The sequence below is a fragment of the Micrasema longulum genome, unplaced genomic scaffold (assembly GCF_059751315.1).
Source record: "Micrasema longulum isolate JH-2025_06_02 unplaced genomic scaffold, ASM5975131v1 h1tg001424l, whole genome shotgun sequence".
Lineage (NCBI taxonomy): Eukaryota > Metazoa > Arthropoda > Insecta > Trichoptera > Brachycentridae > Micrasema > Micrasema longulum.
The window spans coordinates 21151-29157 of record NW_028278610.1 but is presented as its reverse complement, the minus strand read 5'-3'; the positions used below and the strand labels follow the sequence as shown (position 1 = coordinate 29157).

The following is an 8007-nucleotide window of genomic DNA, read 5'->3' as shown; positions in this document are numbered from 1 at the left end:
AAGTCAAAGACAAGAATTGATTATCATTAGAAATTTTGTAGAAAAAATATATTTTTTATTTTTATGGTTTATTACGAAAAAGAAGATAGAATTTAGAATCATAATTTTTCTGCATAATTCCATAGAGCATACGGCGCATACGCGCATGAAAACTGAAGCCGACTAAACTACTCATAAATGAGTAATTTTACGTTTTGGGCATTAGTTACTCAGTAAACGTCTCTCGGTACGCAACTCCCGATCTGAATTCAACCATGCCGTGTTGCGTCGTTTTAAAGTGTAAAAATGCTGCCGGGATCAAAACGAAACAGGATGGAATCACATTTCATGTGTAAGTAGCGAATTCATAAATCATATTACTTAAGAATTTAATTATTTTGCCGTCTGCCAGGTCAACACTTACTAGATCTAGTCGGCGTTGGTCAGGCTGTCAAAGGAAATAAATGGACATTTTGTTAATGTTGCCAGGACCGTCGATTTTTTTACGCTACCTTTTATTAATAAGTTAATTTTGTGGAATTTTAGCTTCCCCGCTGATGAAAGAAGGAGATCCGTGTGGACAAAAATAATACAAAGAGTGCGGGCAGATGAATTTTGGAAACCAACCAAACGAAGCATAATTTGTTCAATGCATTTTGGGGAGAAATGCTTTTATGACACAAAAGGTGGATTGAAAAGATTGAGCAAAGGAGCTTTTCCAAATAAGGTAGGTTTAGTTCAAATAAATATATTTTTAACATTAATCGCATCCATCTTACTTCTTTCTAAGTGGACTACGATACAGTTGTCAATATTGGTTTGGTCGTATCATAGAATTAAGAATAGTCCAAAAACCGCATACGCGCATCCAACCGATGGCGACTAAACTGCTCTTAAAATAGTAGTTTTACGTTTTGACCCATTAGTTTCTTTGTAGACGTCGTTCAGTACGCAACTCCCGATTTAAATTCAACTATGCCGTGTTGTGTCGTTTTAAAGTGTAGAAATACTGCTGGGATCTTAAAGAAACAGGATGGGATCACATTTCATGTGTAATTAGCGAATGCATGTGTAAGTAGCAAATGCATTACTTAAAAATTGAATTATTTTTACATCTGTCAGATTGTCGAAGAAAACAAAATGGACATTTCGTTAGTGTTCTCAGGTGGTAAATTTTTTTACCCTACTTTGCTCATCTAATGAGAGAACTAATGAAAATTGGACCTCGGATTAAACAACGCCGTTGTGGACATTTGACCGACATTATCTTTAAAACATCAAATATTATTTAACATGATATAAAAATATCAGTTTTATGTAAAATAAAATTTGTATATATTTTAAGTTCAAAGTTCATTAATTCAATTACTCTTATTAAATGACCCTTTACTTATTGTTGTGTCAATAAATATTTCCGCGTGCACAATAAAATTTCAGAGAAATTAACAGATTGCTCTTTTTTACCTTACATTTGAGTTATGATTATATTTTTTCCCGTCGTGCAACATTACGCGGCGACATCACGAATGCGCGCGGCGAAAGTGGGGCATAGTGGGGGGGATTATTGGACACAGTCCGATGTATTCAAATATGATTCTACGCTTCTTCTGGACTATTCTTAATTCTATGAAGGTAGGTTTAGTTCAAATAAATATATTTTGAACATTAATCGCATCCATCTCACTTCCTTCTAAGTGGATTTTGATACAAATTATTATGAAAATAAAACTTTGTTATTAGTGTTACACAATTTTATTATTTTACAAGACATGGCATGACCAAATCCAACAAATACTTAAAGATGGACATGTCAAAAGTCGGAATAATCGGCGCGCGTGCATGAGAAGATGTATGAATGTAGAGGAAGCGAGATCTGTATGCAAAGATAGAGTGTTGTGGCGTTCTATCCTCTCTGCCTACCCTTACGGGGAAACGGCGTGATGGTTTGTTTGTTTGTTGTTTACAAGAAGACTACTACAGTTTCGGGAGAGCATTCCTCCCATCGACGGGTGATATAAAACTAACATAGTAAACACAGAATATTGTTCATAATGTCATAGAATTTAAACAAAAAATAAACAAATTGATCAGTGAAACTTAGAGCAGGGGGGGTTTTTTTATTCCACTCATCTAAGGTGTTAGCATATAAATGGGTAGTTATCTAAAGTACAGATATGAAAACATGATCAATGGGGGAAAGGACGTTAAGTAGAATTTATTTCTTAAAATTTATCACTTAAGTGGAAGTTACAATAATTAAGTCTAAGATATAATATGTGGGAAGACATCGCACGGCTAAGAGTGTAAACAGACGTTTCATTATAAAATACATATTCTTATTTTCAAATATGCAAGGGGTGCGCTGCATCCACAATATGCATGGACGGAACGCGCCTGGTATGAATGTAGAGGAAGCGAAATCTATATGCAAAGATAGAGTTATGCAGTGTTCTATCCTCTCTGCCCACCCTTGCAGAAAAGCAGCGTGATGGTTTGTTGTTGTTGTTGGTTTATTTATTTATTTATTTATTAACGGACATTGTCCATGTATACAATTTATAAGGTTTAAATATTACAATAAAAGAATAGTTTAAAACATTAAAAAAAAAGAAAGAAGCATTGACAAACATAAGGGACATCGAGACAAGATCTGGACTATTTATTTAGTGCTCATTTAAATCGTTGTAAACTTAAACCAAAAAAGTCCAGATCTTGTCTTGAGTTAACAATACGACAAAGACGGGTCATTGGAGAATTTAGGCCATAGTTTGTTCTATGCTGATCGATGAACAGCACTTCATTGTTTCTCAATCTACGAGTCGGAATATTGAATTTTACTTGTCCCAGTAATGATGGAACATCGATTATACCATTTAGTATGCCGAACATATATATGGAGTCAATATTAGTTCTACGTTTTTGTAGACTAGAAACATTTAACATTGACTCTATTTCAGCATAAGAATAATTATTTCTCTCTAGTCTGAGCATCCACGCTATTTTTAAAAACAAGCGATGTTGGACTGATTCAATGTGATTTATGCGATTGATATAGAATGGAGACCAGACCACGGAGGCATATTCTAGAAGAGGGCGAACAGTTGAGCAATAAAGAGTTTTGATTGTACGGACATGAGTAAAATCATAGGATATTCTGTTAATGAAGCCAAGTAATTTCAGTTAATAATAATATGTTATTTTTTCAGCATTTGCTCACATCAAAGTTCGAGTCAGACTTGGAAACATCTAGATCTTCGACATCGGAAAATGTGCGTATCGTTATAATTGAGGGGATTAGAAGCTATCTTGGAAATTTCCACCAAAGAAGGAAAATGAGTTCTCGATGCCAAAATAAACTATACATAAAAACCTACCTGCCTAAATAATAGCGTAATTCAAAACCGTCTCTAAACCTTGCAAAAACAAATTTCAATTATACTACTTGACACCGCAAACTTAGCATTTTTCATTGAATTGGTGAAGTATAATTATTAAAAATCTCACAATTCTCTTTTTAAAGTTTTTCACAAATATCTCGGTAACTCCTTCAATGGAGATTTCTAAGTTTGATTCTAATACCCTCAATTTATTTGTTTATTTATTTTGAAAAATGCCCAGAGAGTTCTTACAATATACAGTTAAAAGTGCAGAAAGAATTATAGAAAATAACATAAAATAAAATCATAACTACAGTAGAGTATCGTTTATACGACCCAAAAATAATTACTCCAAAAATATTGAATGATTTATTGCCAAATATAAAAGACTCAAAATGTAAAACAAATTTTAAAATAAAAATAACTGCACATATAAATAGTGTGGTGAGAGATTTTTTTGAAAAATATATGTAAATCAAAAAACGTAGTACTTTATATAATTGGTACACATATTATTTATATTTTTATGTATTTCACTGCTTTATATTTGTTTTATTATATTGTATACTATATTATTTATGTTTAAGTAACTTATACTAAGTATTCTTGGCACGTATATATTTGAATAATAAGGATTTTTAATTTCTTACATTTGATTAGCTAGGCATTTATAATTAAGTAGTCTTAGTTTTTCTTTTTTATAATATTGTTTTATTAGTATAGGACTACTTATGCTCTAAAGATAGAAAATCTCCATCTTAGAACAGGCTGAGCCACGTTAGATGGAGACTATCATAAACAGAGAACACTCTGTTTTCATTTTTTTTTTTTTTTTTTTATTTTTTATTTATTTATTAATAAAACATATAAGACATGAATATCATGATATTATATTCCCAGGAGTTGTACGAGAAAACTCATTTGGGACGGTACATAAAAAAAATAGTACATTTCTTGTAACAATACATAGTATACATTTAAACAATAAAAATTTTAACAAATTTTAACAATCTATGAACTTAATATTAAAAAAGGAAAGAAAACATTTAAACAATCTGTGAACTTAATATTAAAGAAGAAAATAAAAACATTCAAACAATCTGTGAACTTAATATTAAAAAAGAAAGGAAAAACATTTAAACATTCTGTGAAATTAATATTAAAAAAGAAAATAAAAACATTTAAACATTCTGTGAACTTAATATTAAAAAAAGAAAAGAAAAACATTTAAACCTAAAACACAATATATAGACAATTCACAAAAACTGAGCTAAAAACTATCACTTTCAAAAAGATTCAAGAAATAGGTCTTCATTTCTGGTCTTTGAGATTTACCACTCGACATTTCATTTTTAAGGTCATCAGGCAGTTTATTAAATTGTATACGACCAATGTATTCCAGAGACCTTTTGCCGAACTTCGTGGAACAAAATTTAGAAATGTGAAGATTTTTTGCATGTCGTGTATTATAGTTGTGAATTTCATGATTAAATGTAAGTTTTAAATTTGTGTGAGCAGAAAAGTTTATGATGTTTGAAATAGTGTTAGTGATGTCATACAGTGCCATTACCTTGAAAGGAAGTATTTTTGTGTTACGATAAATATCCTTGACATGGGAATCTCATTTCAAACCAAGAATGCTTCTCAGAGCTCGGTTTTGAAGAACTTGAATCTCAGAAATCTGGTTTTTGTTAGCGAAACCCCAAATACAGCATAAATAGGATAGGTGAGAATGTATCATAGCGTAATAGACGGCAAACAAAACAGAGTGAGGAAGCAGACCACGAAGTCTATGCAAAACGCCAGTTACGGGTACTATTTTTGATTTAACATGTTCATATTGGTATTTCCATGAAAGTTGAGAGTCAATATATAGTCCTAGGTATTTAGTAACATTGGTCTTTTCAATATAGCCAGTTCCTAGAGAAATATTAATTTTCAAATACATTACATTAATTGGTTTTATATAGATTCCCTGTTATTAAGTATGTATATTATTTTTTTGCTATAAATTTATAAAATAAAAAAATAAATAAATAATAAAAATAAACTGGCTGCGGCAAGGTCGGATAAGCGAAAAGGTCGGATAATACGGAAAATGATAAAAACGACATTGAAAATGTGTTACATAATTTTATTTGCACATTGAAAACTTTTCAAATATGTACGTGTAACATAAACAAACAAGGAAACAATGCGCAACACGTCCTCTCAGCGAAAGAGCTACGGAAGCACTGAGGACTGTCGCCTGGCGCGCGAATATAATGCGTGCAGTCGGGTATAGGAAAGGAGCACTGCCCCGGTAGGTCGGATAACTCGGAAGGTCGGATAATTGAAGGTCGGATAACCGAAGGTCGAATAACCGAGACTCTACTGTATTACACAGGGGTCGCCGAACTGGTTGTAATCCTTAGACATTGTCTTTACTACCTGCTAATTTTAGAATAGCAGACAATCAATACAAAACTGCAGATCTGGTGGCTTCCAAAAAGAATTTCAAGGCTTTTAAAAAGTTTTGTACTCATTTTGGCGAATTGATCATGTCCAATCAATTTAATCCCAGTCAGTGAAGAATTCACCTCCGCCTTTTCCCAATCCAATGAAGTACATATTATGTGCTTCTGGATTACCATCTTTCAGCACAAAGATGCTAAGGCTACCAGATTTCAGAGAGCTCCTTCGGGCAGCTTTTCTCGTTTGACAATGAGCAAATTTTCCGTGTATGTGGGCACCGCCAAGGAGACTTGTGTCCTCAGATGCGGTGTGCGGTATGTGGTGGCAAGCTGTATTACACAAAAATAAAAAAGGAAATAAAGTGAAGATGAGCAGAGAAACACAGAGGGGATGGCCATTAGATGGATAAGAAAGCTGATTTGATTGCAGCAGGAGTGGTGTGGAGCAAGTCCAACAGCTCAGCATAATTATTAGCCGTTCTGTGGATCCTCACTAGGGGAGGGGAGAATTGTGGGTGAAGTTTGCCCTATTCTACTCACCCTGGAACATGTGTCGGAGTCTGGCGGTCCTCGTGGGCACACGAAAGATTATCAGGGATAGTAATTTTGGGCAATCTATTTGGGTGCAACAATTTTTATTTTATTTATTTATTTAATCCAATATATAATACAAATATATAGTTTACAAAAAAATGTTCATACAATAGGTACACATCCAATAACATTTCCTTTTTATTTATGGATGTAGCCACTCCACTGGCCCGCAGGCTCGTTCCGGAGTGTCAGTGTATTATTTATGTAATACATAATAGTTGTACATACTTTTACATCAATTGTCAAGTCGCATCAAAATATTGTAGATGTAAAATTTAAAAAATATATAAAAAAAGATTTTAAAACATACCTACATGAATAAAATGAGAAAGGATTTTCATTAAATTTAAATTATATTCCGATATACGAAACATATTTCTCAGCTTCCTATCCAGTCCTTTTAGTAATCCATTTATGGACTAGAATATACGAAACATATTCCTCAGCTTCCTGTCTAGTCCTTTTAGTAATCCATTTATGGACTAGAATATACGAAACATATTCCTCAGCTTCCTGTCTAGTCCTTTTAGTAATCCATTTATGGACTAGAATATACGAAACATATTCCTCAGCTTCCTGTCTAGTCCTTTTAGTAATCCATTTATGGACTAGAATATACGAAACATATTCCTCAGCTTCCTGTCTAGTCCTTTTAGTAATCCATTTATGGACTAGAGTTTTGAAAATATTGTTTTTCATTTTGCTTTTTGAATATGCATTTCAGTCGAATGCAACCCTGGAAGATGAAAACACACATATGCTTCTAACTTTTTTTCTACTCAATATATTGCGATGTTATCAGAGATAATGTAGAACTATTACTAGTTGATGTTATTATTTGTAAACCTCAAGTACGTGAATTTGAAAATTTTGCAAAAAACCGCACGTAAGTCTGTCTAGCCATTTTTGAGTTTTTGCGAGACAACACGGCGATTCATTTTTATATGTATAGAAGATAAGCTTGTTTTTGCATTTTTGTTGCATGATAGTTTTTTATTTTATTTCAGGGTGCACACCCACATTCGCCTGCTCGATCGGACTCGGAGATCGGCGATGTAGATGTTTCCGATCTCGAGAGTTTGTTCGACTCGCCGAGAGAAGTCAAACTCAAGTCACAATTAGACCAAAAACAACTGTTGTGTGAGAAATACGTCCGACAAATAAAAACACTGCACCAAAAAAACAGACGTCTCACTAAAAAGAATGAATTTTTAAAAAATATGCTAAGAAACTTAAAAACCGATTACTTTGGCGAAGACGAGTGATGAAAAAACTAAGGTCATTCGCGTTATTTCTGTGATACAGCCCGACTTTTATGCCAGTCACCGAAAATTGGACCTCTCGTATTACAATTATTTAAAAAAGCCATGGTGAACATTTGACAAACATTAGCTTTAAAACATAATGGCATCAAATATTATTTAACTTTACCTGATAATATCAGCTTTAATGAGGAACTTCAGCCCTACGGGAAATTGGATACAAAAAATGTTTTCTTACGTGGGGTAAAAATTAGAGCATTAAATTGTAGAACAAAGTTTCTTGAAAATGTACAGAAAAAATATTTTTATTTTTTTTATAAAAACGCACTACTTTCAATGACG

At 33.0% G+C, this 8007-nt stretch overlaps 1 long non-coding RNA gene across 1 annotated transcript; it reads left to right on the top strand.

The window, feature by feature from the left end:
- The first annotated feature begins 37 nt into the window (after positions 1-37).
- LOC148275442 (uncharacterized) lies at positions 38-7604 on the top strand. The gene is made up of 4 exons (XR_015824021.1): positions 38-331; positions 526-706; positions 3186-3248; positions 7411-7604. It is a non-coding gene; the product is annotated as an uncharacterized LOC148275442 (long non-coding RNA).
- The last annotated feature ends 403 nt before the right edge of the window (positions 7605-8007 follow it).